Here is a 24,814-nt window from a genome sequence, read left to right as displayed (position 1 = left end):
CAAATGAATTTCCTTTAAAACAGGTTTAAAACATAGGGAGGTTCTGACCGAGTGGGCATGCTCTGGAGCCTCTTTGCTCCTGAGATTAGGAAAACAGTCCTCTGGGCCGGATTTGAACCAGCGACCTATGGATAACTGTGAATCCTCCACTACAGTCCACCGCTCTACCAACTGAGCTACCAGAGGCTCTGCATACTTTCTTATTCGTACTGATTGCTTTACGTCCGTCCCTGTCTTTCGTTTCCACACACTGCTACTCAGCGCTGCCATATAGACGCACAGGAAATGCAGTCATCGGCTGCAAGTGCAAACATTGCCCAGATTAAGTTTTATAATGCTCGATCGTGTCAATTAGGTTAAAAAATGCAAGTAGGAAGTGTCTGAAGTACGTCAGAACACTGCTAAGTGTATTTACGAGTCCCATTCTCCTGTCTGGTTCCATGGTGTAACGGTTAGCACTCTGGACTCTGAATCCAGCGATCCGAGTTCGAATCTCGGTGGAACCTTCGTTTAGTCTAAATTTTCTGTAATAAGCGTTTCTCGCCGAGGAAGTAGCAGCGATAGGCTCAGGGGTGTAGTTTCTACGTTTGTATTAAAAACGAGATGTCTATGAAACGGCTGAATATTGGTGCGACTATGTGACCTATATAGCACATTAAACGAGTAATGCCTGTAAGAGCAAGCAATTTTACTATAATTCGAAGAAATATCATTATCCTACGAAGGCTAAGAATCCCATGATTATCAACTAGCTACTAGAAGCTGAGCAAATGAATTTCCTTTAAAACAGGTTTAAAACATAGGGAGGTTCTGACCGAGTGGGCATGCTCTGGAGCCTCTTTGCTCCTGAGATTAGAAAAACAGCCCTCTGGGCCGGATTTGAACCAGCGACCTATGGATAACTGTGAATCCTCCACTACAGTCCACCGCTCTACCAACTGAGCTACCAGAGGCTCTGCATACTTTCTTATTCGTACTGATTGCTTTACGTCCGTCCCTGTCTTTCGTTTCCACACACTGCTACTCAGCGCTGCCATATAGACGCACAGGAAATGCAGTCCTCGGCTGCAAGTGCAAACATTGCCCAGATTAAGTTTTATAATGCTCGATCGTGTCAATTAGGTTAAAAAATGCAAGTAGGAAGTGTCTGAAGTACGTCAGAACACTGCTAAGTGTATTTACGAGTCCCATTCTCCTGTCTGGTTCCATGGTGTAACGGTTAGCACTCTGGACTCTGAATCCAGCGATCCGAGTTCGAATCTCGGTGGAACCTTCGTTTAGTCTAAATTTTCTGTAATAAGCGTTTCTCGCCGAGGAAGTAGCAGCGATAGGCTCAGGGGTGTAGTTTCTACGTTTGTATTAAAAACGAGATGTCTATGAAACGGCTGAATATTGGTGCGACTATGTGACCTATATAGCACATTAAACGAGTAATGCCTGTAAGAGCAAGCAATTTTACTATAATTCGAAGAAATATCATTATCCTACGAAGGCTAAGAATCCCATGATTATCAACTAGCTACTAGAAGCTGAGCAAATGAATTTCCTTTAAAACAGGTTTAAAACATAGGGAGGTTCTGACCGAGTGGGCATGCTCTGGAGCCTCTTTGCTCCTGAGATTAGAAAAACAGTCCTCTGGGCCGGATTTGAACCAGCGACCTATGGATAACTGTGAATCCTCCACTACAGTCCACCGCTCTACCAACTGAGCTACCAGAGGCTCTGCATACTTTCTTATTCGTACTGATTGCTTTACGTCCGTCCCTGTCTTTCGTTTCCACACACTGCTACTCAGCGCTGCCATATAGACGCACAGGAAATGCAGTCATCGGCTGCAAGTGCAAACATTGCCCAGATTAAGTTTTATAATGCTCGATCGTGTCAATTAGGTTAAAAAATGCAAGTAGGAAGTGTCTGAAGTACGTCAGAACACTGCTAAGTGTATTTACGAGTCCCATTCTCCTGTCTGGTTCCATGGTGTAACGGTTAGCACTCTGGACTCTGAATCCAGCGATCCGAGTTCGAATCTCGGTGGAACCTTCGTTTAGTCTAAATTTTCTGTAATAAGCGTTTCTCGCCGAGGAAGTAGCAGCGATAGGCTCAGGGGTGTAGTTTCTACGTTTGTATTAAAAACGAGATGTCTATGAAACGGCTGAATATTGGTGCGACTATGTGACCTATATAGCACATTAAACGAGTAATGCCTGTAAGAGCAAGCAATTTTACTATAATTCGAAGAAATATCATTATCCTACGAAGGCTAAGAATCCCATGATTATCAACTAGCTACTAGAAGCTGAGCAAATGAATTTCCTTTAAAACAGGTTTAAAACATAGGGAGGTTCTGACCGAGTGGGCATGCTCTGGAGCCTCTTTGCTCCTGAGATTAGAAAAACAGTCCTCTGGGCCGGATTTGAACCAGCGACCTATGGATAACTGTGAATCCTCCACTACAGTCCACCGCTCTACCAACTGAGCTACCAGAGGCTCTGCATACTTTCTTATTCGTACTGATTGCTTTACGTCCGTCCCTGTCTTTCGTTTCCACACACTGCTACTCAGCGCTGCCATATAGACGCACAGGAAATGCAGTCATCGGCTGCAAGTGCAAACATTGCCCAGATTAAGTTTTATAATGCTCGATCGTGTCAATTAGGTTAAAAAATGCAAGTAGGAAGTGTCTGAAGTACGTCAGAACACTGCTAAGTGTATTTACGAGTCCCATTCTCCTGTCTGGTTCCATGGTGTAACGGTTAGCACTCTGGACTCTGAATCCAGCGATCCGAGTTCGAATCTCGGTGGAACCTTCGTTTAGTCTAAATTTTCTGTAATAAGCGTTTCTCGCCGAGGAAGTAGCAGCGATAGGCTCAGGGGTGTAGTTTCTACGTTTGTATTAAAAACGAGATGTCTATGAAACGGCTGAATATTGGTGCGACTATGTGACCTATATAGCACATTAAACGAGTAATGCCTGTAAGAGCAAGCAATTTTACTATAATTCGAAGAAATATCATTATCCTACGAAGGCTAAGAATCCCATGATTATCAACTAGCTACTAGAAGCTGAGCAAATGAATTTCCTTTAAAACAGGTTTAAAACATAGGGAGGTTCTGACCGAGTGGGCATGCTCTGGAGCCTCTTTGCTCCTGAGATTAGGAAAACAGTCCTCTGGGCCGGATTTGAACCAGCGACCTATGGATAACTGTGAATCCTCCACTACAGTCCACCGCTCTACCAACTGAGCTACCAGAGGCTCTGCATACTTTCTTATTCGTACTGATTGCTTTACGTCCGTCCCTGTCTTTCGTTTCCACACACTGCTACTCAGCGCTGCCATATAGACGCACAGGAAATGCAGTCATCGGCTGCAAGTGCAAACATTGCCCAGATTAAGTTTTATAATGCTCGATCGTGTCAATTAGGTTAAAAAATGCAAGTAGGAAGTGTCTGAAGTACGTCAGAACACTGCTAAGTGTATTTACGAGTCCCATTCTCCTGTCTGGTTCCATGGTGTAACGGTTAGCACTCTGGACTCTGAATCCAGCGATCCGAGTTCGAATCTCGGTGGAACCTTCGTTTAGTCTAAATTTTCTGTAATAAGCGTTTCTCGCCGAGGAAGTAGCAGCGATAGGCTCAGGGGTGTAGTTTCTACGTTTGTATTAAAAACGAGATGTCTATGAAACGGCTGAATATTGGTGCGACTATGTGACCTATATAGCACATTAAACGAGTAATGCCTGTAAGAGCAAGCAATTTTACTATAATTCGAAGAAATATCATTATCCTACGAAGGCTAAGAATCCCATGATTATCAACTAGCTACTAGAAGCTGAGCAAATGAATTTCCTTTAAAACAGGTTTAAAACATAGGGAGGTTCTGACCGAGTGGGCATGCTCTGGAGCCTCTTTGCTCCTGAGATTAGAAAAACAGTCCTCTGGGCCGGATTTGAACCAGCGACCTATGGATAACTGTGAATCCTCCACTACAGTCCACCGCTCTACCAACTGAGCTACCAGAGGCTCTGCATACTTTCTTATTCGTACTGATTGCTTTACGTCCGTCCCTGTCTTTCGTTTCCACACACTGCTACTCAGCGCTGCCATATAGACGCACAGGAAATGCAGTCATCGGCTGCAAGTGCAAACATTGCCCAGATTAAGTTTTATAATGCTCGATCGTGTCAATTAGGTTAAAAAATGCAAGTAGGAAGTGTCTGAAGTACGTCAGAACACTGCTAAGTGTATTTACGAGTCCCATTCTCCTGTCTGGTTCCATGGTGTAACGGTTAGCACTCTGGACTCTGAATCCAGCGATCCGAGTTCGAATCTCGGTGGAACCTTCGTTTAGTCTAAATTTTCTGTAATAAGCGTTTCTCGCCGAGGAAGTAGCAGCGATAGGCTCAGGGGTGTAGTTTCTACGTTTGTATTAAAAACGAGATGTCTATGAAACGGCTGAATATTGGTGCGACTATGTGACCTATATAGCACATTAAACGAGTAATGCCTGTAAGAGCAAGCAATTTTACTATAATTCGAAGAAATATCATTATCCTACGAAGGCTAAGAATCCCATGATTATCAACTAGCTACTAGAAGCTGAGCAAATGAATTTCCTTTAAAACAGGTTTAAAACATAGGGAGGTTCTGACCGAGTGGGCATGCTCTGGAGCCTCTTTGCTCCTGAGATTAGAAAAACAGCCCTCTGGGCCGGATTTGAACCAGCGACCTATGGATAACTGTGAATCCTCCACTACAGTCCACCGCTCTACCAACTGAGCTACCAGAGGCTCTGCATACTTTCTTATTCGTACTGATTGCTTTACGTCCGTCCCTGTCTTTCGTTTCCACACACTGCTACTCAGCGCTGCCATATAGACGCACAGGAAATGCAGTCCTCGGCTGCAAGTGCAAACATTGCCCAGATTAAGTTTTATAATGCTCGATCGTGTCAATTAGGTTAAAAAATGCAAGTAGGAAGTGTCTGAAGTACGTCAGAACACTGCTAAGTGTATTTACGAGTCCCATTCTCCTGTCTGGTTCCATGGTGTAACGGTTAGCACTCTGGACTCTGAATCCAGCGATCCGAGTTCGAATCTCGGTAGAACCTTCGTTTAGTCTAAATTTTCTGTAATAAGCGTTTCTCGCCGAGGAAGTAGCAGCGATAGGCTCAGGGGTGTAGTTTCTACGTTTGTATTAAAAACGAGATGTCTATGAAACGGCTGAATATTGGTGCGACTATGTGACCTATATAGCACATTAAACGAGTAATGCCTGTAAGAGCAAGCAATTTTACTATAATTCGAAGAAATATCATTATCCTACGAAGGCTAAGAATCCCATGATTATCAACTAGCTACTAGAAGCTGAGCAAATGAATTTCCTTTAAAACAGGTTTAAAACATAGGGAGGTTCTGACCGAGTGGGCATGCTCTGGAGCCTCTTTGCTCCTGAGATTAGAAAAACAGTCCTCTGGGCCGGATTTGAACCAGCGACCTATGGATAACTGTGAATCCTCCACTACAGTCCACCGCTCTACCAACTGAGCTACCAGAGGCTCTGCATACTTTCTTATTCGTACTGATTGCTTTACGTCCGTCCCTGTCTTTCGTTTCCACACACTGCTACTCAGCGCTGCCATATAGACGCACAGGAAATGCAGTCATCGGCTGCAAGTGCAAACATTGCCCAGATTAAGTTTTATAATGCTCGATCGTGTCAATTAGGTTAAAAAATGCAAGTAGGAAGTGTCTGAAGTACGTCAGAACACTGCTAAGTGTATTTACGAGTCCCATTCTCCTGTCTGGTTCCATGGTGTAACGGTTAGCACTCTGGACTCTGAATCCAGCGATCCGAGTTCGAATCTCGGTGGAACCTTCGTTTAGTCTAAATTTTCTGTAATAAGCGTTTCTCGCCGAGGAAGTAGCAGCGATAGGCTCAGGGGTGTAGTTTCTACGTTTGTATTAAAAACGAGATGTCTATGAAACGGCTGAATATTGGTGCGACTATGTGACCTATATAGCACATTAAACGAGTAATGCCTGTAAGAGCAAGCAATTTTACTATAATTCGAAGAAATATCATTATCCTACGAAGGCTAAGAATCCCATGATTATCAACTAGCTACTAGAAGCTGAGCAAATGAATTTCCTTTAAAACAGGTTTAAAACATAGGGAGGTTCTGACCGAGTGGGCATGCTCTGGAGCCTCTTTGCTCCTGAGATTAGAAAAACAGTCCTCTGGGCCGGATTTGAACCAGCGACCTATGGATAACTGTGAATCCTCCACTACAGTCCACCGCTCTACCAACTGAGCTACCAGAGGCTCTGCATACTTTCTTATTCGTACTGATTGCTTTACGTCCGTCCCTGTCTTTCGTTTCCACACACTGCTACTCAGCGCTGCCATATAGACGCACAGGAAATGCAGTCATCGGCTGCAAGTGCAAACATTGCCCAGATTAAGTTTTATAATGCTCGATCGTGTCAATTAGGTTAAAAAATGCAAGTAGGAAGTGTCTGAAGTACGTCAGAACACTGCTAAGTGTATTTACGAGTCCCATTCTCCTGTCTGGTTCCATGGTGTAGCGGTTAGCACTCTGGACTCTGAATCCAGCGATCCGAGTTCGAATCTCGGTGGAACCTTCGTTTAGTCTAAATTTTCTGTAATAAGCGTTTCTCGCCGAGGAAGTAGCAGCGATAGGCTCAGGGGTGTAGTTTCTACGTTTGTATTAAAAACGAGATGTCTATGAAACGGCTGAATATTGGTGCGACTATGTGACCTATATAGCACATTAAACGAGTAATGCCTGTAAGAGCAAGCAATTTTACTATAATTCGAAGAAATATCATTATCCTACGAAGGCTAAGAATCCCATGATTATCAACTAGCTACTAGAAGCTGAGCAAATGAATTTCCTTTAAAACAGGTTTAAAACATAGGGAGGTTCTGACCGAGTGGGCATGCTCTGGAGCCTCTTTGCTCCTGAGATTAGAAAAACAGTCCTCTGGGCCGGATTTGAACCAGCGACCTATGGATAACTGTGAATCCTCCACTACAGTCCACCGCTCTACCAACTGAGCTACCAGAGGCTCTGCATACTTTCTTATTCGTACTGATTGCTTTACGTCCGTCCCTGTCTTTCGTTTCCACACACTGCTACTCAGCGCTGCCATATAGACGCACAGGAAATGCAGTCATCGGCTGCAAGTGCAAACATTGCCCAGATTAAGTATTATAATGCTCGATCGTGTCAATTAGGTTAAAAAATGCAAGTAGGAAGTGTCTGAAGTACGTCAGAACACTGCTAAGTGTATTTACGAGTCCCATTCTCCTGTCTGTTTCCATGGTGTAACGGTTAGCACTCTGGACTCTGAATCCAGCGATCCGAGTTCGAATCTCGGTGGAACCTTCGTTTAGTCTAAATTTTCTGTAATAAGCGTTTCTCGCCGAGGAAGTAGCAGCGATAGGCTCAGGGGTGTAGTTTCTACGTTTGTATTAAAAACGAGATGTCTATGAAACGGCTGAATATTGGTGCGACTATGTGACCTATATAGCACATTAAACGAGTAATGCCTGTAAGAGCAAGCAATTTTACTATAATTCGAAGAAATATCATTATCCTACGAAGGCTAAGAATCCCATGATTATCAACTAGCTACTAGAAGCTGAGCAAATGAATTTCCTTTAAAACAGGTTTAAAACATAGGGAGGTTCTGACCGAGTGGGCATGCTCTGGAGCCTCTTTGCTCCTGAGATTAGAAAAACAGTCCTCTGGGCCGGATTTGAACCAGCGACCTATGGATAACTGTGAATCCTCCACTACAGTCCACCGCTCTACCAACTGAGCTACCAGAGGCTCTGCATACTTTCTTATTCGTACTGATTGCTTTACGTCCGTCCCTGTCTTTCGTTTCCACACACTGCTACTCAGCGCTGCCATATAGACGCACAGGAAATGCAGTCATCGGCTGCAAGTGCAAACATTGCCCAGATTAAGTTTTATAATGCTCGATCGTGTCAATTAGGTTAAAAAATGCAAGTAGGAAGTGTCTGAAGTACGTCAGAACACTGCTAAGTGTATTTACGAGTCCCATTCTCCTGTCTGGTTCCATGGTGTAACGGTTAGCACTCTGGACTCTGAATCCAGCGATCCGAGTTCGAATCTCGGTGGAACCTTCGTTTAGTCTAAATTTTCTGTAATAAGCGTTTCTCGCCGAGGAAGTAGCAGCGATAGGCTCAGGGGTGTAGTTTCTACGTTTGTATTAAAAACGAGATGTCTATGAAACGGCTGAATATTGGTGCGACTATGTGACCTATATAGCACATTAAACGAGTAATGCCTGTAAGAGCAAGCAATTTTACTATAATTCGAAGAAATATCATTATCCTACGAAGGCTAAGAATCCCATGATTATCAACTAGCTACTAGAAGCTGAGCAAATGAATTTCCTTTAAAACAGGTTTAAAACATAGGGAGGTTCTGACCGAGTGGGCATGCTCTGGAGCCTCTTTGCTCCTGAGATTAGAAAAACAGTCCTCTGGGCCGGATTTGAACCAGCGACCTATGGATAACTGTGAATCCTCCACTACAGTCCACCGCTCTACCAACTGAGCTACCAGAGGCTCTGCATACTTTCTTATTCGTACTGATTGCTTTACGTCCGTCCCTGTCTTTCGTTTCCACACACTGCTACTCAGCGCTGCCATATAGACGCACAGGAAATGCAGTCATCGGCTGCAAGTGCAAACATTGCCCAGATTAAGTTTTATAATGCTCGATCGTGTCAATTAGGTTAAAAAATGCAAGTAGGAAGTGTCTGAAGTACGTCAGAACACTGCTAAGTGTATTTACGAGTCCCATTCTCCTGTCTGGTTCCATGGTGTAACGGTTAGCACTCTGGACTCTGAATCCAGCGATCCGAGTTCGAATCTCGGTGGAACCTTCGTTTAGTCTAAATTTTCTGTAATAAGCGTTTCTCGCCGAGGAAGTAGCAGCGATAGGCTCAGGGGTGTAGTTTCTACGTTTGTATTAAAAACGAGATGTCTATGAAACGGCTGAATATTGGTGCGACTATGTGACCTATATAGCACATTAAACGAGTAATGCCTGTAAGAGCAAGCAATTTTACTATAATTCGAAGAAATATCATTATCCTACGAAGGCTAAGAATCCCATGATTATCAACTAGCTACTAGAAGCTGAGCAAATGAATTTCCTTTAAAACAGGTTTAAAATATAGGGAGGTTCTGACCGAGTGGGCATGCTCTGGAGCCTCTTTGCTCCTGAGATTAGAAAAACAGTCCTCTGGGCCGGATTTGAACCAGCGACCTATGGATAACTGTGAATCCTCCACTACAGTCCACCGCTCTACCAACTGAGCTACCAGAGGCTCTGCATACTTTCTTATTCGTACTGATTGCTTTACGTCCGTCCCTGTCTTTCGTTTCCACACACTGCTACTCAGCGCTGCCATATAGACGCACAGGAAATGCAGTCATCGGCTGCAAGTGCAAACATTGCCCAGATTAAGTTTTATAATGCTCGATCGTGTCAATTAGGTTAAAAAATGCAAGTAGGAAGTGTCTGAAGTACGTCAGAACACTGCTAAGTGTATTTACGAGTCCCATTCTCCTGTCTGGTTCCATGGTGTAACGGTTAGCACTCTGGACTCTGAATCCAGCGATCCGAGTTCGAATCTCGGTGGAACCTTCGTTTAGTCTAAATTTTCTGTAATAAGCGTTTCTCGCCGAGGAAGTAGCAGCGATAGGCTCAGGGGTGTAGTTTCTACGTTTGTATTAAAAACGAGATGTCTATGAAACGGCTGAATATTGGTGCGACTATGTGACCTATATAGCACATTAAACGAGTAATGCCTGTAAGAGCAAGCAATTTTACTATAATTCGAAGAAATATCATTATCCTACGAAGGCTAAGAATCCCATGATTATCAACTAGCTACTAGAAGCTGAGCAAATGAATTTCCTTTAAAACAGGTTTAAAATATAGGGAGGTTCTGACCGAGTGGGCATGCTCTGGAGCCTCTTTGCTCCTGAGATTAGAAAAACAGTCCTCTGGGCCGGATTTGAACCAGCGACCTATGGATAACTGTGAATCCTCCACTACAGTCCACCGCTCTACCAACTGAGCTACCAGAGGCTCTGCATACTTTCTTATTCGTACTGATTGCTTTACGTCCGTCCCTGTCTTTCGTTTCCACACACTGCTACTCAGCGCTGCCATATAGACGCACAGGAAATGCAGTCATCGGCTGCAAGTGCAAACATTGCCCAGATTAAGTTTTATAATGCTCGATCGTGTCAATTAGGTTAAAAAATGCAAGTAGGAAGTGTCTGAAGTACGTCAGAACACTGCTAAGTGTATTTACGAGTCCCATTCTCCTGTCTGGTTCCATGGTGTAACGGTTAGCACTCTGGACTCTGAATCCAGCGATCCGAGTTCGAATCTCGGTGGAACCTTCGTTTAGTCTAAATTTTCTGTAATAAGCGTTTCTCGCCGAGGAAGTAGCAGCGATAGGCTCAGGGGTGTAGTTTCTACGTTTGTATTAAAAACGAGATGTCTATGAAACGGCTGAATATTGGTGCGACTATGTGACCTATATAGCACATTAAACGAGTAATGCCTGTAAGAGCAAGCAATTTTACTATAATTCGAAGAAATATCATTATCCTACGAAGGCTAAGAATCCCATGATTATCAACTAGCTACTAGAAGCTGAGCAAATGAATTTCCTTTAAAACAGGTTTAAAACATAGGGAGGTTCTGACCGAGTGGGCATGCTCTGGAGCCTCTTTGCTCCTGAGATTAGAAAAACAGTCCTCTGGGCCGGATTTGAACCAGCGACCTATGGATAACTGTGAATCCTCCACTACAGTCCACCGCTCTACCAACTGAGCTACCAGAGGCTCTGCATACTTTCTTATTCGTACTGATTGCTTTACGTCCGTCCCTGTCTTTCGTTTCCACACACTGCTACTCAGCGCTGCCATATAGACGCACAGGAAATGCAGTCATCGGCTGCAAGTGCAAACATTGCCCAGATTAAGTTTTATAATGCTCGATCGTGTCAATTAGGTTAAAAAATGCAAGTAGGAAGTGTCTGAAGTACGTCAGAACACTGCTAAGTGTATTTACGAGTCCCATTCTCCTGTCTGGTTCCATGGTGTAACGGTTAGCACTCTGGACTCTGAATCCAGCGATCCGAGTTCGAATCTCGGTGGAACCTTCGTTTAGTCTAAATTTTCTGTAATAAGCGTTTCTCGCCGAGGAAGTAGCAGCGATAGGCTCAGGGGTGTAGTTTCTACGTTTGTATTAAAAACGAGATGTCTATGAAACGGCTGAATATTGGTGCGACTATGTGACCTATATAGCACATTAAACGAGTAATGCCTGTAAGAGCAAGCAATTTTACTATAATTCGAAGAAATATCATTATCCTACGAAGGCTAAGAATCCCATGATTATCAACTAGCTACTAGAAGCTGAGCAAATGAATTTCCTTTAAAACAGGTTTAAAACATAGGGAGGTTCTGACCGAGTGGGCATGCTCTGGAGCCTCTTTGCTCCTGAGATTAGAAAAACAGTCCTCTGGGCCGGATTTGAACCAGCGACCTATGGATAACTGTGAATCCTCCACTACAGTCCACCGCTCTACCAACTGAGCTACCAGAGGCTCTGCATACTTTCTTATTCGTACTGATTGCTTTACGTCCGTCCCTGTCTTTCGTTTCCACACACTGCTACTCAGCGCTGCCATATAGACGCACAGGAAATGCAGTCATCGGCTGCAAGTGCAAACATTGCCCAGATTAAGTTTTATAATGCTCGATCGTGTCAATTAGGTTAAAAAATGCAAGTAGGAAGTGTCTGAAGTACGTCAGAACACTGCTAAGTGTATTTACGAGTCCCATTCTCCTGTCTGGTTCCATGGTGTAACGGTTAGCACTCTGGACTCTGAATCCAGCGATCCGAGTTCGAATCTCGGTGGAACCTTCGTTTAGTCTAAATTTTCTGTAATAAGCGTTTCTCGCCGAGGAAGTAGCAGCGATAGGCTCAGGGGTGTAGTTTCTACGTTTGTATTAAAAACGAGATGTCTATGAAACGGCTGAATATTGGTGCGACTATGTGACCTATATAGCACATTAAACGAGTAATGCCTGTAAGAGCAAGCAATTTTACTATAATTCGAAGAAATATCATTATCCTACGAAGGCTAAGAATCCCATGATTATCAACTAGCTACTAGAAGCTGAGCAAATGAATTTCCTTTAAAACAGGTTTAAAACATAGGGAGGTTCTGACCGAGTGGGCATGCTCTGGAGCCTCTTTGCTCCTGAGATTAGAAAAACAGTCCTCTGGGCCGGATTTGAACCAGCGACCTATGGATAACTGTGAATCCTCCACTACAGTCCACCGCTCTACCAACTGAGCTACCAGAGGCTCTGCATACTTTCTTATTCGTACTGATTGCTTTACGTCCGTCCCTGTCTTTCGTTTCCACACACTGCTACTCAGCGCTGCCATATAGACGCACAGGAAATGCAGTCATCGGCTGCAAGTGCAAACATTGCCCAGATTAAGTTTTATAATGCTCGATCGTGTCAATTAGGTTAAAAAATGCAAGTAGGAAGTGTCTGAAGTACGTCAGAACACTGCTAAGTGTATTTACGAGTCCCATTCTCCTGTCTGGTTCCATGGTGTAACGGTTAGCACTCTGGACTCTGAATCCAGCGATCCGAGTTCGAATCTCGGTGGAACCTTCGTTTAGTCTAAATTTTCTGTAATAAGCGTTTCTCGCCGAGGAAGTAGCAGCGATAGGCTCAGGGGTGTAGTTTCTACGTTTGTATTAAAAACGAGATGTCTATGAAACGGCTGAATATTGGTGCGACTATGTGACCTATATAGCACATTAAACGAGTAATGCCTGTAAGAGCAAGCAATTTTACTATAATTCGAAGAAATATCATTATCCTACGAAGGCTAAGAATCCCATGATTATCAACTAGCTACTAGAAGCTGAGCAAATGAATTTCCTTTAAAACAGGTTTAAAACATAGGGAGGTTCTGACCGAGTGGGCATGCTCTGGAGCCTCTTTGCTCCTGAGATTAGAAAAACAGTCCTCTGGGCCGGATTTGAACCAGCGACCTATGGATAACTGTGAATCCTCCACTACAGTCCACCGCTCTACCAACTGAGCTACCAGAGGCTCTGCATACTTTCTTATTCGTGCTGATTGCTTTACGTCCGTCCCTGTCTTTCGTTTCCACACACTGCTACTCAGCGCTGCCATATAGACGCACAGGAAATGCAGTCATCGGCTGCAAGTGCAAACATTGCCCAGATTAAGTTTTATAATGCTCGATCGTGTCAATTAGGTTAAAAAATGCAAGTAGGAAGTGTCTGAAGTACGTCAGAACACTGCTAAGTGTATTTACGAGTCCCATTCTCCTGTCTGGTTCCATGGTGTAACGGTTAGCACTCTGGACTCTGAATCCAGCGATCCGAGTTCGAATCTCGGTGGAACCTTCGTTTAGTCTAAATTTTCTGTAATAAGCGTTTCTCGCCGAGGAAGTAGCAGCGATAGGCTCAGGGGTGTAGTTTCTACGTTTGTATTAAAAACGAGATGTCTATGAAACGGCTGAATATTGGTGCGACTATGTGACCTATATAGCACATTAAACGAGTAATGCCTGTAAGAGCAAGCAATTTTACTATAATTCGAAGAAATATCATTATCCTACGAAGGCTAAGAATCCCATGATTATCAACTAGCTACTAGAAGCTGAGCAAATGAATTTCCTTTAAAACAGGTTTAAAACATAGGGAGGTTCTGACCGAGTGGGCATGCTCTGGAGCCTCTTTGCTCCTGAGATTAGAAAAACAGTCCTCTGGGCCGGATTTGAACCAGCGACCTATGGATAACTGTGAATCCTCCACTACAGTCCACCGCTCTACCAACTGAGCTACCAGAGGCTCTGCATACTTTCTTATTCGTACTGATTGCTTTACGTCCGTCCCTGTCTTTCGTTTCCACACACTGCTACTCAGCGCTGCCATATAGACGCACAGGAAATGCAGTCATCGGCTGCAAGTGCAAACATTGCCCAGATTAAGTTTTATAATGCTCGATCGTGTCAATTAGGTTAAAAAATGCAAGTAGGAAGTGTCTGAAGTACGTCAGAACACTGCTAAGTGTATTTACGAGTCCCATTCTCCTGTCTGGTTCCATGGTGTAACGGTTAGCACTCTGGACTCTGAATCCAGCGATCCGAGTTCGAATCTCGGTGGAACCTTCGTTTAGTCTAAATTTTCTGTAATAAGCGTTTCTCGCCGAGGAAGTAGCAGCGATAGGCTCAGGGGTGTAGTTTCTACGTTTGTATTAAAAACGAGATGTCTATGAAACGGCTGAATATTGGTGCGACTATGTGACCTATATAGCACATTAAACGAGTAATGCCTGTAAGAGCAAGCAATTTTACTATAATTCGAAGAAATATCATTATCCTACGAAGGCTAAGAATCCCATGATTATCAACTAGCTACTAGAAGCTGAGCAAATGAATTTCCTTTAAAACAGGTTTAAAACATAGGGAGGTTCTGACCGAGTGGGCATGCTCTGGAGCCTCTTTGCTCCTGAGATTAGAAAAACAGTCCTCTGGGCCGGATTTGAACCAGCGACCTATGGATAACTGTGAATCCTCCACTACAGTCCACCGCTCTACCAACTGAGCTACCAGAGGCTCTGCATACTTTCTTATTCGTACTGATTGCTTTACGTCCGTCCCTGTCTTTCGTTTCCACACACTGCTACTCAGCGCTGCCATATAGACGCACAGGAAATGCAGTCATCGGCTGCAAGTGCAAACATTGCCCAGATTAAGTTTTATAATGCTCGATCGTGTCAATTAGGTTAAAAAATGCAAGTAGGAAGTGTCTGAAGTACGTCAGAACACTGCTAAGTGTATTTACGAGTCCCATTCTCCTGTCTGGTTCCATGGTGTAACGGTTAGCACTCTGGACTCTGAATCCAGCGATCCGAGTTCGAATCTCGGTGGAACCTTCGTTTAGTCTAAATTTTCTGTAATAAGCGTTTCTCGCCGAGGAAGTAGCAGCGATAGGCTCAGGGGTGTAGTTTCTACGTTTGTATTAAAAACGAGATGTCTATGAAACGGCTGAATATTGGTGCGACTATGAGACCTATATAGCACATTAAACGAGTAATGCCTGTAAGAGCAAGCAATTTTACTATAATTCGAAGAAATATCATTATCCTACGAAGGCTAAGAATCCCATGATTATCAACTAGCTACTAGAAGCTGAGCAAATGAATTTCCTTTAAAACAGGTTTAAAACATAGGGAGGTTCTGACCGAGTGGGCATGCTCTGGAGCCTCTTTGCTCCTGAGATTAGAAAAACAGTCCTCTGGGTCGGATTTGAACCAGCGACCTATGGATAACTGTGAATCCTCCACTACAGTCCACCGCTCTACCAACTGAGCTACCAGAGGCTCTGCATACTTTCTTATTCGTACTGATTGCTTTACGTCCGTCCCTGTCTTTCGTTTCCACACACTGCTACTCAGCGCTGCCATATAGACGCACAGGAAATGCAGTCATCGGCTGCAAGTGCAAACATTGCCCAGATTAAGTTTTATAATGCTCGATCGTGTCAATTAGGTTAAAAAATGCAAGTAGGAAGTGTCTGAAGTACGTCAGAACACTGCTAAGTGTATTTACGAGTCCCATTCTCCTGTCTGGTTCCATGGTGTAACGGTTAGCACTCTGGACTCTGAATCCAGCGATCCGAGTTCGAATCTCGGTGGAACCTTCGTTTAGTCTAAATTTTCTGTAATAAGCGTTTCTCGCCGAGGAAGTAGCAGCGATAGGCTCAGGGGTGTAGTTTCTACGTTTGTATTAAAAACGAGATGTCTATGAAACGGCTGAATATTGGTGCGACTATGTGACCTATATAGCACATTAAACGAGTAATGCCTGTAAGAGCAAGCAATTTTACTATAATTCGAAGAAATATCATTATCCTACGAAGGCTAAGAATCCCATGATTATCAACTAGCTACTAGAAGCTGAGCAAATGAATTTCCTTTAAAACAGGTTTAAAACATAGGGAGGTTCTGACCGAGTGGGCATGCTCTGGAGCCTCTTTGCTCCTGAGATTAGAAAAACAGTCCTCTGGGCCGGATTTGAACCAGCGACCTATGGATAACTGTGAATCCTCCACTACAGTCCACCGCTCTACCAACTGAGCTACCAGAGGCTCTGCATACTTTCTTATTCGTACTGATTGCTTTACGTCCGTCCCTGTCTTTCGTTTCCACACACTGCTACTCAGCGCTGCCATATAGACGCACAGGAAATGCAGTCATCGGCTGCAAGTGCAAACATTGCCCAGATTAAGTTTTATAATGCTCGATCGTGTCAATTAGGTTAAAAAATGCAAGTAGGAAGTGTCTGAAGTACGTCAGAACACTGCTAAGTGTATTTACGAGTCCCATTCTCCTGTCTGGTTCCATGGTGTAACGGTTAGCACTCTGGACTCTGAATCCAGCGATCCGAGTTCGAATCTCGGTGGAACCTTCGTTTAGTCTAAATTTTCTGTAATAAGCGTTTCTCGCCGAGGAAGTAGCAGCGATAGGCTCAGGGGTGTAGTTTCTACGTTTGTATTAAAAACGAGATGTCTATGAAACGGCTGAATATTGGTGCGACTATGTGACCTATATAGCACATTAAACGAGTAATGCCTGTAAGAGCAAGCAATTTTACTATAATTCGAAGAAATATCATTATCCTACGAAGGCTAAGAATCCCATGATTATCAACTAGCTACTAGAAGCTGAGCAAATGAATTTCCTTTAAAACAGGTTTAAAACATAGGGAGGTTCTGACCGAGTGGGCATGCTCTGGAGCCTCTTTGCTCCTGAGATTAGAAAAACAGTCCTCTGGGCCGGATTTGAACCAGCGACCTATGGATAACTGTGAATCCTCCACTACAGTCCACCGCTCTACCAACTGAGCTACCAGAGGCTCTGCATACTTTCTTATTCGTACTGATTGCTTTACGTCCGTCCCTGTCTTTCGTTTCCACACACTGCTACTCAGCGCTGCCATATAGACGCACAGGAAATGCAGTCATCGGCTGCAAGTGCAAACATTGCCCAGATTAAGTTTTATAATGCTCGATCGTGTCAATTAGGTTAAAAAATGCAAGTAGGAAGTGTCTGAAGTACGTCAGTCCCATTCTCCTGTCTGGTTCCATGGTGTAACGGTTAGCACTCTGGACTCTGAATCCAGCGATCCGAGTTCGAATCTCGGTGGAACCTTCGTTTAGTCTAAATTTTCTGTAATAAGCGTTTCTCGCCGAGGAAGTAGCAGCGATAGGCTCAGGGGTGTAGTTTCTACGTTTGTATTAAAAACGAGATGTCTATGAAACGGCTGAATATTGGTGCGACTATGTGACCTATATAGCACATTAAACGAGTAATGCCTGTAAGAGCAAGCAATTTTACTATAATTCGAAGAAATATCATTATCCTACGAAGGCTAAGAATCCCATGATTATCAACTAGCTACTAGAAGCTGAGCAAATGAATTTCCTTTAAAACAGGTTTAAAACATAGGGAGGTTCTGACCGAGTGGGCATGCTCTGGAGCCTCTTTGCTCCTGAGATTAGAAAAACAGTCCTCTGGGCCGGATTTGAACCAGCGACCTATGGATAACTGTGAATCCTCCACTACAGTCCACCGCTCTACCAACTGAGCTACCAGAGGCTCTGCATACTTTCTTATTCGTACTGATTGCTTTACGTCCGTCCCTGTCTTTCGTTTCCACACACTGCTACTCAGCGCTGCCATATAGACGCACAGGAAATGCAGTCATCGGCTGCAAGTGCAAACATTGCCCAGATTAAGTTTTATAATGCTCGATCGTGTCAATTAGGTTAAAAAATGCAAGTAGGAAGTGTCTGAAGTACGTCAGAACACTGCTAAGTGTATTTACGAGTCCCATTCTCCTGTCTGGTTCCATGGTGTAACGGTTAGCACTCTGGACTCTGAATCCAGCGATCCGAGTTCGAATCTCGGTGGAACCTTCGTTTAGTCTAAATTTTCTGTAATAAGCGTTTCTCGCCGAGGAAGTAGCAGCGATAGGCTCAGGGGTGTAGTTTCTACGTTTGTATTAAAAACGAGATGTCTATGAAACGGCTGAATATTGGTGCGACTATGTGACCTATATAGCACATTAAACGAGTAATGCCTGTAAGAGCAAGCAATTTTACTATAATTCGAAGAAATATCATTATCCTACGAAGGCTAAGAATCCCATGATTATCAACTAGCTACTAGAAGCTGAGCAAATGAATTTCCTTTAAAACAGGTTTAAAACATAGGGAGGTTCTGACCGAGTGGGCATGCTCTGGAGCCTCTTTGCTCCTGAGATTAGAAAAACAGTCCTCTGGGCCGGATTTGAACCAGCGACCTATGGATAACTGTGAATCCTCCACTACAGTCCACCGCTCTACCAACTGAGCTACCAGAGGCTCTGCATACTTTCTTATTCGTACTGATTGCTTTACGTCCGTCCCTGTCTTTCGTTTCCACACACTGCTACTCAGCGCTGCCATATAGACGCACAGGAAATGCAGTCATCGGCTGCAAGTGCAAACATTGCCCAGATTAAGTTTTATAATGCTCGATCGTGTCAATTAGGTTAAAAAATGCAAGTAGGAAGTGTCTGAAGTACGTCAGAACACTGCTAAGTGTATTTACGAGTCCCATTCTCCTGTCTGGTTCCATGGTGTAACGGTTAGCACTCTGGACTCTGAATCCAGCGATCCGAGTTCGAATCTCGGTGGAACCTTCGTTTAGTCTAAATTTTCTGTAATAAGCGTTTCTCGCCGAGGAAGTAGCAGCGATAGGCTCAGGGGTGTAGTTTCTACGTTTGTATTAAAAACGAGATGTCTATGAAACGGCTGAATATTGGTGCGACTATGTGACCTATATAGCACATTAAACGAGTAATGCCTGTAAGAGCAAGCAATTTTACTATAATTCGAAGAAATATCATTATCCTACGAAGGCTAAGAATCCCATGATTATCAACTAGCTACTAGAAGCTGAGCAAATGAATTTCCTTTAAAACAGGTTTAAAACATAGGGAGGTTCTGACCGAGTGGGCATGCTCTGGAGCCTCTTTGCTCCTGAGATTAGAAAAACAGTCCTCTGGGCCGGATTTGAACCAGCGACCTATGGATAACTGTGAATCCTCCACTACAGTCCACCGCTCTACCAACTGAGCTACCAGAGGCTCTGCATACTTTCTTATTCGTACTGATTGCTTTACGTCCGTCCCTGTCTTTCGTTTCCACACACTGCTACTCAGCGCTGCCATATAGACGCACAGGAAATGCAGTCATCGGCTGCAAGTGCAAACATTGCCCAGATTAAGTTTTATAATGCTCGATCGTGTCAATTAGGTTAAAAAATGCAAGTAGGAAGTGTCTGAAGTACGTCAGAACACTGCTAAGTGTATTTACGAGTCCCATTCTCCTGTCTGGTTCCATGGTGTAACGGTTAGCACTCTGGACTCTGAATCCAGCGATCCGAGTTCGAATCTCGGTGGAACCTTCGTTTAGTCTAAATTTTCTGTAATAAGCGTTTCTCGCCGAGGAAGTAGCAGCGATAGGCTCAGGGGTGTAGTTTCTACGTTTGTATTAAAAACGAGATGTCTATGAAACGGCTGAATATTGGTGCGACTATGTGACCTATATAGCACATTAAACGAGTAATGCCTGTAAGAGCAAGCAATTTTACTATAATTCGAAGAAATATCATTATCCTACGAAGGCTAAGAATCCCATGATTATCAACTAGCTACTAGAAGCTGAGCAAATGAATTTCCTTTAAAACAGGTTTAAAACATAGGGAGGTTCTGACCGAGTGGGCATGCTCTGGAGCCTCTTTGCTCCTGAGATTAGAAAAACAGTCCTCTGGGCCGGATTTGAACCAGCGACCTATGGATAACTGTGAATCCTCCACTACAGTCCACCGCTCTACCAACTGAGCTACCAGAGGCTCTGCATACTTTCTTATTCGTACTGATTGCTTTACGTCCGTCCCTGTCTTTCGTTTCCACACACTGCTACTCAGCGCTGCCATATAGACGCACAGGAAATGCAGTCATCGGCTGCAAGTGCAAACATTGCCCAGATTAAGTTTTATAATGCTCGATCGTGTCAATTAGGTTAAAAAATGCAAGTAGGAAGTGTCTGAAGTACGTCAGAACACTGCTAAGTGTATTTACGAGTCCCATTCTCCTGTCTGGTTCCATGGTGTAACGGTTAGCACTCTGGACTCTGAATCCAGCGATCCGAGTTCGAATCTCGGTGGAACCTTCGTTTAGTCTAAATTTTCTGTAATAAGCGTTTCTCGCCGAGGAAGTAGCAGCGATAGGCTCAGGGGTGTAGTTTCTACGTTTGTATTAAAAACGAGATGTCTATGAAACGGCTGAATATTGGTGCGACTATGTGACCTATATAGCACATTAAACGAGTAATGCCTGTAAGAGCAAGCAATTTTACTATAATTCGAAGAAATATCATTATCCTACGAAGGCTAAGAATCCCATGATTATCAACTAGCTACTAGAAGCTGAGCAAATGAATTTCCTTTAAAACAGGTTTAAAACATAGGGAGGTTCTGACCGAGTGGGCATGCTCTGGAGCCTCTTTGCTCCTGAGATTAGAAAAACAGTCCTCTGGGCCGGATTTGAACCAGCGACCTATGGATAACTGTGAATCCTCCACTACAGTCCACCGCTCTACCAACTGAGCTACCAGAGGCTCTGCATACTTTCTTATTCGTGCTGATTGCTTTACGTCCGTCCCTGTCTTTCGTTTCCACACACTGCTACTCAGCGCTGCCATATAGACGCACAGGAAATGCAGTCATCGGCTGCAAGTGCAAACATTGCCCAGATTAAGTTTTATAATGCTCGATCGTGTCAATTAGGTTAAAAAATGCAAGTAGGAAGTGTCTGAAGTACGTCAGAACACTGCTAAGTGTATTTACGAGTCCCATTCTCCTGTCTGGTTCCATGGTGTAACGGTTAGCACTCTGGACTCTGAATCCAGCGATCCGAGTTCGAATCTCGGTGGAACCTTCGTTTAGTCTAAATTTTCTGTAATAAGCGTTTCTCGCCGAGGAAGTAGCAGCGATAGGCTCAGGGGTGTAGTTTCTACGTTTGTATTAAAAACGAGATGTCTATGAAACGGCTGAATATTGGTGCGACTATGTGACCTATATAGCACATTAAACGAGTAATGCCTGTAAGAGCAAGCAATTTTACTATAATTCGAAGAAATATCATTATCCTACGAAGGCTAAGAATCCCATGATTATCAACTAGCTACTAGAAGCTGAGCAAATGAATTTCCTTTAAAACAGGTTTAAAACATAGGGAGGTTCTGACCGAGTGGGCATGCTCTGGAGCCTCTTTGCTCCTGAGATTAGAAAAACAGTCCTCTGGGCCGGATTTGAACCAGCGACCTATGGATAACTGTGAATCCTCCACTACAGTCCACCGCTCTACCAACTGAGCTACCAGAGGCTCTGCATACTTTCTTATTCGTACTGATTGCTTTACGTCCGTCCCTGTCTTTCGTTTCCACACACTGCTACTCAGCGCTGCCATATAGACGCACAGGAAATGCAGTCATCGGCTGCAAGTGCAAACATTGCCCAGATTAAGTTTTATAATGCTCGATCGTGTCAATTAGGTTAAAAAATGCAAGTAGGAAGTGTCTGAAGTACGTCAGAACACTGCTAAGTGTATTTACGAGTCCCATTCTCCTGTCTGGTTCCATGGTGTAACGGTTAGCACTCTGGACTCTGAATCCAGCGATCCGAGTTCGAATCTCGGTGGAACCTTCGTTTAGTCTAAATTTTCTGTAATAAGCGTTTCTCGCCGAGGAAGTAGCAGCGATAGGCTCAGGGGTGTAGTTTCTACGTTTGTATTAAAAACGAGATGTCTATGAAACGGCTGAATATTGGTGCGACTATGTGACCTATATAGCACATTAAACGAGTAATGCCTGTAAGAGCAAGCAATTTTACTATAATTCGAAGAAATATCATTATCCTACGAAGGCTAAGAATCCCATGATTATCAACTAGCTACTAGAAGCTGAGCAAATGAATTTCCTTTAAAACAGGTTTAAAACATAGGGAGGTTCTGACCGAGTGGGCATGCTCTGGAGCCTCTTTGCTCCTGAGATTAGAAAAACAGTCCTCTGGGCCGGATTTGAACCAGCGACCTATGGATAACTGTGAATCCTCCACTACAGTCCACCGCTCTACCAACTGAGCTACCAGAGGCTCTGCATACTTTCTTATTCGTACTGATTGCTTTACGTCCGTCCCTGTCTTTCGTTTCCACACACTGCTACTCAGCGCTGCCATATAGACGCACAGGAAATGCAGTCATCGGCTGCAAGTGCAAACATTGCCCAGATTAAGTTTTATAATGCTCGATCGTGTCAATTAGGTTAAAAAATGCAAGTAGGAAGTGTCTGAAGTACGTCAGAACACTGCTAAGTGTATTTACGAGTCCCATTCTCCTGTCTGGTTCCATGGACGTATTCCGGCTCTAGCTGTCAGCGCGTTCGGACGTGTCCGCTGCTGCTCCGTGTTTACGTTAGTGGTGCCGTCGCGTCCTGAGTTTAATTTGTTGCTGTTTGTGAATTTCTGTGATTCTACGTGTCTGGTGTCATTGTGCTAAGTTTCTGTGTATTTTCGTCCGTTATAACGGTTGTGTTTTGGTGGAATTTCGGTTTATTACCGGAATCTCCTCGCGACTGAAGAAAAATGGCTGGAATTATACGGAAGAATACCCTGGTTTTCTCTTTTGAGAAGGAAACGCGTGCAGTGCAACCTACGGCTTTGGAAATCCATGACTGGCTGACCGACGTAATTGGAGTAAGTTCTGATTCCGTACATACCACCCAGTTAGATGCTGACAAATACTGTGTCTTTGTAAAATTTTTTAATCCTGTTGATGTTGAGAAGCTGTTATTGAGGTGCGGTAGTGTTGCTGAATTTGTGCACAGAGATGGGTCTAAAAGTAGTGTTTCAATTCGCAAAGCGGATATCACGTATAAATCAGTCAGAGTGCTAAACGTTCCTATTGAAGTAGATAATCAGCTGATTAAAGAGGCGCTTTCGAAATACGGGGAGATCCAGTCCGTTGTCAACGAAAGGTGGTCGAAATTGTATAAATTGCAGTGTTTCAATGGTATTCGATCAGTAGAAATGGAAGTTAAAGCCAATATCCCATCTTTTATTTCTATTGCTGGTCATAAAGCGCATATCGTATATTCAGGGCAGGTGCAGACATGTAATATTTGCAATGCAACGGGTCATTTCCGTCAAGACTGTCCCCGCCGTGTCTATGTCCTTAAAAATAGCCTTACGCAGCGTCAGCGACTTACGCTTAATGATGTTCTGCCTAACAATCATCAACCTCCCCCGGCCGGTAATGATGGAGCCAGTACTTCTGAAGTAACTGCCGTAAATGTCGCTGATTTCCCTCCCTTGCATGTAATTACCGATCGCAGTTCTCTTACCCGTGAATGCGATCTGCAACCTAAAAAGAGACCTTTAGAGACAACTGAAGACTGTTCAGACGATGATACATCACAGTCCAACCGTAAACAAAAGCAATGCAGCGAGGGTGCGGGTGAGGACGTAGACAGTAAACATGCGGCAGTGACGCCAGCAGCAGAGGCCCTCCCGCCGACAGCTGCTGTTGCCACAGTGTTAGAAAACATGGACGCGAAACCACTGGCTCCGACCACGGTAACACGGAAGTCGAGTTCTGAGGAACAGCAAGTGATGGATCGGACTCAGCCTTGCGAATCTACAGACACACAGCACTCCCTCCCCGATGCACAGATAGAAGTCGCGGAAGGAACTGAAACTGGAACTAGACTTAGCAAACAGGACTGTGTAGAGGCCACCTCCGAACCATCGGCGCAAGATGCGGATCACTCGCGGCCACACACTGCCACTGCAGAGGTTCAACGACGCAGGCTAAAACCTCAACCGAACCTCAAAGCATCTCGTCACGCCGATAAACAAAAACTAGGAAAAGATGATGTGAAAGCCAAAAACGTATCATATGAAATAATTACTGCAGTATCCCCAGAGAAAAACTCAAAGAACCTTGATGGTGCAAAACCCCACTGTAAAGATAAGTCTGACCCGGTAAAGAATCCATCATTGAACTGACACAGTCAAGTCTAACTCGAGAAATGATACTGCTAAGTGCCACCATGTTCCTGCACAATTTCGGTGACAACGGAATTACCAATCTGCCAAATTCGTAGTTGACTGTTTTTAATATAGTTTTTTTTTCTTCTTTTTCTTCTATTACCTCCAGGAGTAATTGTTACTTTTCTCTGACAGTAGGGATTTTTTTTTCCCTTATTTTCACGAGGAACCTACATGTGCCAGGCATACACAATAACAACTATAAACATTAACAGGATTAAGTCAGAAACGAAGATTGCTGCTCTCAAGGATTTCCTTTATGAATCCGGAACTGACATTGCTTTGCTGCAAGAAGTCACGATGCCTGACCTTAAAGTTGCCGGCTATGTAGAAATACTAAATATCTCACTCGAAACAAAGGTGGGCACAGCAATTTTAATCCGGGAAGGGATCCCTGTAACTGATGTCGAGAGACTGGACTCGGGCAGAGCAATAGGACTTAAAGTTTTTGACGTT

The 24,814-nt window shown here is 43.8% G+C and overlaps 59 non-coding genes across 59 annotated transcripts; 29 read left to right on the top strand and 30 right to left on the bottom strand.

Moving 5' to 3' along the window:
* Window positions 1–97: 97 nt before the first annotated feature.
* Window positions 98–186, bottom strand: Trnay-gua. Its single transcript is given in 2 exon segments — window positions 98–133; window positions 150–186. It is a non-coding gene; the product is annotated as a tRNA-Tyr (tRNA).
* A 248-nt stretch (window positions 187–434) lies between these two features.
* Window positions 435–506, top strand: Trnaq-cug. The gene has a single exon. It is a non-coding gene; the product is annotated as a tRNA-Gln (tRNA).
* A 358-nt stretch (window positions 507–864) lies between these two features.
* Window positions 865–953, bottom strand: Trnay-gua. Its single transcript is given in 2 exon segments — window positions 865–900; window positions 917–953. It is a non-coding gene; the product is annotated as a tRNA-Tyr (tRNA).
* A 248-nt stretch (window positions 954–1,201) lies between these two features.
* On the top strand, window positions 1,202–1,273 carry Trnaq-cug. The gene has a single exon. It is a non-coding gene; the product is annotated as a tRNA-Gln (tRNA).
* Window positions 1,274–1,631: 358 nt separating this feature from the next.
* On the bottom strand, window positions 1,632–1,720 carry Trnay-gua. The gene is given in 2 exon segments: window positions 1,632–1,667; window positions 1,684–1,720. It is a non-coding gene; the product is annotated as a tRNA-Tyr (tRNA).
* A 248-nt stretch (window positions 1,721–1,968) lies between these two features.
* Window positions 1,969–2,040, top strand: Trnaq-cug. Its single transcript has one exon. It is a non-coding gene; the product is annotated as a tRNA-Gln (tRNA).
* Window positions 2,041–2,398: 358 nt separating this feature from the next.
* On the bottom strand, window positions 2,399–2,487 carry Trnay-gua. Its single transcript is given in 2 exon segments — window positions 2,399–2,434; window positions 2,451–2,487. It is a non-coding gene; the product is annotated as a tRNA-Tyr (tRNA).
* A 248-nt stretch (window positions 2,488–2,735) lies between these two features.
* Window positions 2,736–2,807, top strand: Trnaq-cug. Its single transcript has one exon. It is a non-coding gene; the product is annotated as a tRNA-Gln (tRNA).
* Window positions 2,808–3,165: 358 nt separating this feature from the next.
* Trnay-gua lies at window positions 3,166–3,254 on the bottom strand. Its single transcript is given in 2 exon segments — window positions 3,166–3,201; window positions 3,218–3,254. It is a non-coding gene; the product is annotated as a tRNA-Tyr (tRNA).
* Window positions 3,255–3,502: 248 nt separating this feature from the next.
* Trnaq-cug lies at window positions 3,503–3,574 on the top strand. The gene has a single exon. It is a non-coding gene; the product is annotated as a tRNA-Gln (tRNA).
* Window positions 3,575–3,932: 358 nt separating this feature from the next.
* Window positions 3,933–4,021, bottom strand: Trnay-gua. The gene is given in 2 exon segments: window positions 3,933–3,968; window positions 3,985–4,021. It is a non-coding gene; the product is annotated as a tRNA-Tyr (tRNA).
* Window positions 4,022–4,269: 248 nt separating this feature from the next.
* Trnaq-cug lies at window positions 4,270–4,341 on the top strand. Its single transcript has one exon. It is a non-coding gene; the product is annotated as a tRNA-Gln (tRNA).
* A 358-nt stretch (window positions 4,342–4,699) lies between these two features.
* Window positions 4,700–4,788, bottom strand: Trnay-gua. Its single transcript is given in 2 exon segments — window positions 4,700–4,735; window positions 4,752–4,788. It is a non-coding gene; the product is annotated as a tRNA-Tyr (tRNA).
* Window positions 4,789–5,036: 248 nt separating this feature from the next.
* On the top strand, window positions 5,037–5,108 carry Trnaq-cug. Its single transcript has one exon. It is a non-coding gene; the product is annotated as a tRNA-Gln (tRNA).
* Window positions 5,109–5,466: 358 nt separating this feature from the next.
* Window positions 5,467–5,555, bottom strand: Trnay-gua. Its single transcript is given in 2 exon segments — window positions 5,467–5,502; window positions 5,519–5,555. It is a non-coding gene; the product is annotated as a tRNA-Tyr (tRNA).
* Window positions 5,556–5,803: 248 nt separating this feature from the next.
* On the top strand, window positions 5,804–5,875 carry Trnaq-cug. Its single transcript has one exon. It is a non-coding gene; the product is annotated as a tRNA-Gln (tRNA).
* Window positions 5,876–6,233: 358 nt separating this feature from the next.
* Trnay-gua lies at window positions 6,234–6,322 on the bottom strand. Its single transcript is given in 2 exon segments — window positions 6,234–6,269; window positions 6,286–6,322. It is a non-coding gene; the product is annotated as a tRNA-Tyr (tRNA).
* A 248-nt stretch (window positions 6,323–6,570) lies between these two features.
* Window positions 6,571–6,642, top strand: Trnaq-cug. Its single transcript has one exon. It is a non-coding gene; the product is annotated as a tRNA-Gln (tRNA).
* A 358-nt stretch (window positions 6,643–7,000) lies between these two features.
* Window positions 7,001–7,089, bottom strand: Trnay-gua. Its single transcript is given in 2 exon segments — window positions 7,001–7,036; window positions 7,053–7,089. It is a non-coding gene; the product is annotated as a tRNA-Tyr (tRNA).
* A 248-nt stretch (window positions 7,090–7,337) lies between these two features.
* Trnaq-cug lies at window positions 7,338–7,409 on the top strand. Its single transcript has one exon. It is a non-coding gene; the product is annotated as a tRNA-Gln (tRNA).
* A 358-nt stretch (window positions 7,410–7,767) lies between these two features.
* Trnay-gua lies at window positions 7,768–7,856 on the bottom strand. Its single transcript is given in 2 exon segments — window positions 7,768–7,803; window positions 7,820–7,856. It is a non-coding gene; the product is annotated as a tRNA-Tyr (tRNA).
* A 248-nt stretch (window positions 7,857–8,104) lies between these two features.
* Window positions 8,105–8,176, top strand: Trnaq-cug. The gene has a single exon. It is a non-coding gene; the product is annotated as a tRNA-Gln (tRNA).
* A 358-nt stretch (window positions 8,177–8,534) lies between these two features.
* Trnay-gua lies at window positions 8,535–8,623 on the bottom strand. The gene is given in 2 exon segments: window positions 8,535–8,570; window positions 8,587–8,623. It is a non-coding gene; the product is annotated as a tRNA-Tyr (tRNA).
* Window positions 8,624–8,871: 248 nt separating this feature from the next.
* Trnaq-cug lies at window positions 8,872–8,943 on the top strand. Its single transcript has one exon. It is a non-coding gene; the product is annotated as a tRNA-Gln (tRNA).
* A 358-nt stretch (window positions 8,944–9,301) lies between these two features.
* Trnay-gua lies at window positions 9,302–9,390 on the bottom strand. Its single transcript is given in 2 exon segments — window positions 9,302–9,337; window positions 9,354–9,390. It is a non-coding gene; the product is annotated as a tRNA-Tyr (tRNA).
* Window positions 9,391–9,638: 248 nt separating this feature from the next.
* Window positions 9,639–9,710, top strand: Trnaq-cug. The gene has a single exon. It is a non-coding gene; the product is annotated as a tRNA-Gln (tRNA).
* Window positions 9,711–10,068: 358 nt separating this feature from the next.
* On the bottom strand, window positions 10,069–10,157 carry Trnay-gua. Its single transcript is given in 2 exon segments — window positions 10,069–10,104; window positions 10,121–10,157. It is a non-coding gene; the product is annotated as a tRNA-Tyr (tRNA).
* A 248-nt stretch (window positions 10,158–10,405) lies between these two features.
* Window positions 10,406–10,477, top strand: Trnaq-cug. The gene has a single exon. It is a non-coding gene; the product is annotated as a tRNA-Gln (tRNA).
* Window positions 10,478–10,835: 358 nt separating this feature from the next.
* Trnay-gua lies at window positions 10,836–10,924 on the bottom strand. The gene is given in 2 exon segments: window positions 10,836–10,871; window positions 10,888–10,924. It is a non-coding gene; the product is annotated as a tRNA-Tyr (tRNA).
* A 248-nt stretch (window positions 10,925–11,172) lies between these two features.
* Trnaq-cug lies at window positions 11,173–11,244 on the top strand. The gene has a single exon. It is a non-coding gene; the product is annotated as a tRNA-Gln (tRNA).
* A 358-nt stretch (window positions 11,245–11,602) lies between these two features.
* Trnay-gua lies at window positions 11,603–11,691 on the bottom strand. The gene is given in 2 exon segments: window positions 11,603–11,638; window positions 11,655–11,691. It is a non-coding gene; the product is annotated as a tRNA-Tyr (tRNA).
* Window positions 11,692–11,939: 248 nt separating this feature from the next.
* Window positions 11,940–12,011, top strand: Trnaq-cug. The gene has a single exon. It is a non-coding gene; the product is annotated as a tRNA-Gln (tRNA).
* A 358-nt stretch (window positions 12,012–12,369) lies between these two features.
* Window positions 12,370–12,458, bottom strand: Trnay-gua. Its single transcript is given in 2 exon segments — window positions 12,370–12,405; window positions 12,422–12,458. It is a non-coding gene; the product is annotated as a tRNA-Tyr (tRNA).
* A 248-nt stretch (window positions 12,459–12,706) lies between these two features.
* Trnaq-cug lies at window positions 12,707–12,778 on the top strand. Its single transcript has one exon. It is a non-coding gene; the product is annotated as a tRNA-Gln (tRNA).
* Window positions 12,779–13,136: 358 nt separating this feature from the next.
* On the bottom strand, window positions 13,137–13,225 carry Trnay-gua. Its single transcript is given in 2 exon segments — window positions 13,137–13,172; window positions 13,189–13,225. It is a non-coding gene; the product is annotated as a tRNA-Tyr (tRNA).
* Window positions 13,226–13,473: 248 nt separating this feature from the next.
* On the top strand, window positions 13,474–13,545 carry Trnaq-cug. Its single transcript has one exon. It is a non-coding gene; the product is annotated as a tRNA-Gln (tRNA).
* A 358-nt stretch (window positions 13,546–13,903) lies between these two features.
* On the bottom strand, window positions 13,904–13,992 carry Trnay-gua. The gene is given in 2 exon segments: window positions 13,904–13,939; window positions 13,956–13,992. It is a non-coding gene; the product is annotated as a tRNA-Tyr (tRNA).
* Window positions 13,993–14,240: 248 nt separating this feature from the next.
* Window positions 14,241–14,312, top strand: Trnaq-cug. Its single transcript has one exon. It is a non-coding gene; the product is annotated as a tRNA-Gln (tRNA).
* Window positions 14,313–14,670: 358 nt separating this feature from the next.
* Trnay-gua lies at window positions 14,671–14,759 on the bottom strand. Its single transcript is given in 2 exon segments — window positions 14,671–14,706; window positions 14,723–14,759. It is a non-coding gene; the product is annotated as a tRNA-Tyr (tRNA).
* A 248-nt stretch (window positions 14,760–15,007) lies between these two features.
* On the top strand, window positions 15,008–15,079 carry Trnaq-cug. Its single transcript has one exon. It is a non-coding gene; the product is annotated as a tRNA-Gln (tRNA).
* Window positions 15,080–15,437: 358 nt separating this feature from the next.
* Trnay-gua lies at window positions 15,438–15,526 on the bottom strand. Its single transcript is given in 2 exon segments — window positions 15,438–15,473; window positions 15,490–15,526. It is a non-coding gene; the product is annotated as a tRNA-Tyr (tRNA).
* A 248-nt stretch (window positions 15,527–15,774) lies between these two features.
* Trnaq-cug lies at window positions 15,775–15,846 on the top strand. The gene has a single exon. It is a non-coding gene; the product is annotated as a tRNA-Gln (tRNA).
* Window positions 15,847–16,204: 358 nt separating this feature from the next.
* On the bottom strand, window positions 16,205–16,293 carry Trnay-gua. Its single transcript is given in 2 exon segments — window positions 16,205–16,240; window positions 16,257–16,293. It is a non-coding gene; the product is annotated as a tRNA-Tyr (tRNA).
* Window positions 16,294–16,541: 248 nt separating this feature from the next.
* Window positions 16,542–16,613, top strand: Trnaq-cug. Its single transcript has one exon. It is a non-coding gene; the product is annotated as a tRNA-Gln (tRNA).
* Window positions 16,614–16,971: 358 nt separating this feature from the next.
* Window positions 16,972–17,060, bottom strand: Trnay-gua. Its single transcript is given in 2 exon segments — window positions 16,972–17,007; window positions 17,024–17,060. It is a non-coding gene; the product is annotated as a tRNA-Tyr (tRNA).
* A 224-nt stretch (window positions 17,061–17,284) lies between these two features.
* On the top strand, window positions 17,285–17,356 carry Trnaq-cug. Its single transcript has one exon. It is a non-coding gene; the product is annotated as a tRNA-Gln (tRNA).
* A 358-nt stretch (window positions 17,357–17,714) lies between these two features.
* Window positions 17,715–17,803, bottom strand: Trnay-gua. The gene is given in 2 exon segments: window positions 17,715–17,750; window positions 17,767–17,803. It is a non-coding gene; the product is annotated as a tRNA-Tyr (tRNA).
* Window positions 17,804–18,051: 248 nt separating this feature from the next.
* Trnaq-cug lies at window positions 18,052–18,123 on the top strand. Its single transcript has one exon. It is a non-coding gene; the product is annotated as a tRNA-Gln (tRNA).
* A 358-nt stretch (window positions 18,124–18,481) lies between these two features.
* Trnay-gua lies at window positions 18,482–18,570 on the bottom strand. The gene is given in 2 exon segments: window positions 18,482–18,517; window positions 18,534–18,570. It is a non-coding gene; the product is annotated as a tRNA-Tyr (tRNA).
* A 248-nt stretch (window positions 18,571–18,818) lies between these two features.
* Window positions 18,819–18,890, top strand: Trnaq-cug. Its single transcript has one exon. It is a non-coding gene; the product is annotated as a tRNA-Gln (tRNA).
* A 358-nt stretch (window positions 18,891–19,248) lies between these two features.
* Trnay-gua lies at window positions 19,249–19,337 on the bottom strand. Its single transcript is given in 2 exon segments — window positions 19,249–19,284; window positions 19,301–19,337. It is a non-coding gene; the product is annotated as a tRNA-Tyr (tRNA).
* A 248-nt stretch (window positions 19,338–19,585) lies between these two features.
* On the top strand, window positions 19,586–19,657 carry Trnaq-cug. The gene has a single exon. It is a non-coding gene; the product is annotated as a tRNA-Gln (tRNA).
* Window positions 19,658–20,015: 358 nt separating this feature from the next.
* On the bottom strand, window positions 20,016–20,104 carry Trnay-gua. Its single transcript is given in 2 exon segments — window positions 20,016–20,051; window positions 20,068–20,104. It is a non-coding gene; the product is annotated as a tRNA-Tyr (tRNA).
* Window positions 20,105–20,352: 248 nt separating this feature from the next.
* Window positions 20,353–20,424, top strand: Trnaq-cug. Its single transcript has one exon. It is a non-coding gene; the product is annotated as a tRNA-Gln (tRNA).
* Window positions 20,425–20,782: 358 nt separating this feature from the next.
* Trnay-gua lies at window positions 20,783–20,871 on the bottom strand. Its single transcript is given in 2 exon segments — window positions 20,783–20,818; window positions 20,835–20,871. It is a non-coding gene; the product is annotated as a tRNA-Tyr (tRNA).
* Window positions 20,872–21,119: 248 nt separating this feature from the next.
* Window positions 21,120–21,191, top strand: Trnaq-cug. The gene has a single exon. It is a non-coding gene; the product is annotated as a tRNA-Gln (tRNA).
* A 358-nt stretch (window positions 21,192–21,549) lies between these two features.
* On the bottom strand, window positions 21,550–21,638 carry Trnay-gua. The gene is given in 2 exon segments: window positions 21,550–21,585; window positions 21,602–21,638. It is a non-coding gene; the product is annotated as a tRNA-Tyr (tRNA).
* Window positions 21,639–21,886: 248 nt separating this feature from the next.
* On the top strand, window positions 21,887–21,958 carry Trnaq-cug. The gene has a single exon. It is a non-coding gene; the product is annotated as a tRNA-Gln (tRNA).
* Window positions 21,959–22,316: 358 nt separating this feature from the next.
* Trnay-gua lies at window positions 22,317–22,405 on the bottom strand. The gene is given in 2 exon segments: window positions 22,317–22,352; window positions 22,369–22,405. It is a non-coding gene; the product is annotated as a tRNA-Tyr (tRNA).
* Between the last annotated feature and the right edge of the window lie 2,409 nt (window positions 22,406–24,814).

Source organism: Schistocerca americana, unplaced genomic scaffold (assembly GCF_021461395.2).
Source record: "Schistocerca americana isolate TAMUIC-IGC-003095 unplaced genomic scaffold, iqSchAmer2.1 HiC_scaffold_103, whole genome shotgun sequence".
NCBI classification, from domain to species: domain Eukaryota; kingdom Metazoa; phylum Arthropoda; class Insecta; order Orthoptera; family Acrididae; genus Schistocerca; species Schistocerca americana.
Note: the sequence above shows the minus strand (reverse complement) of the source record. Positions and strands in the feature narration are given on the sequence as shown.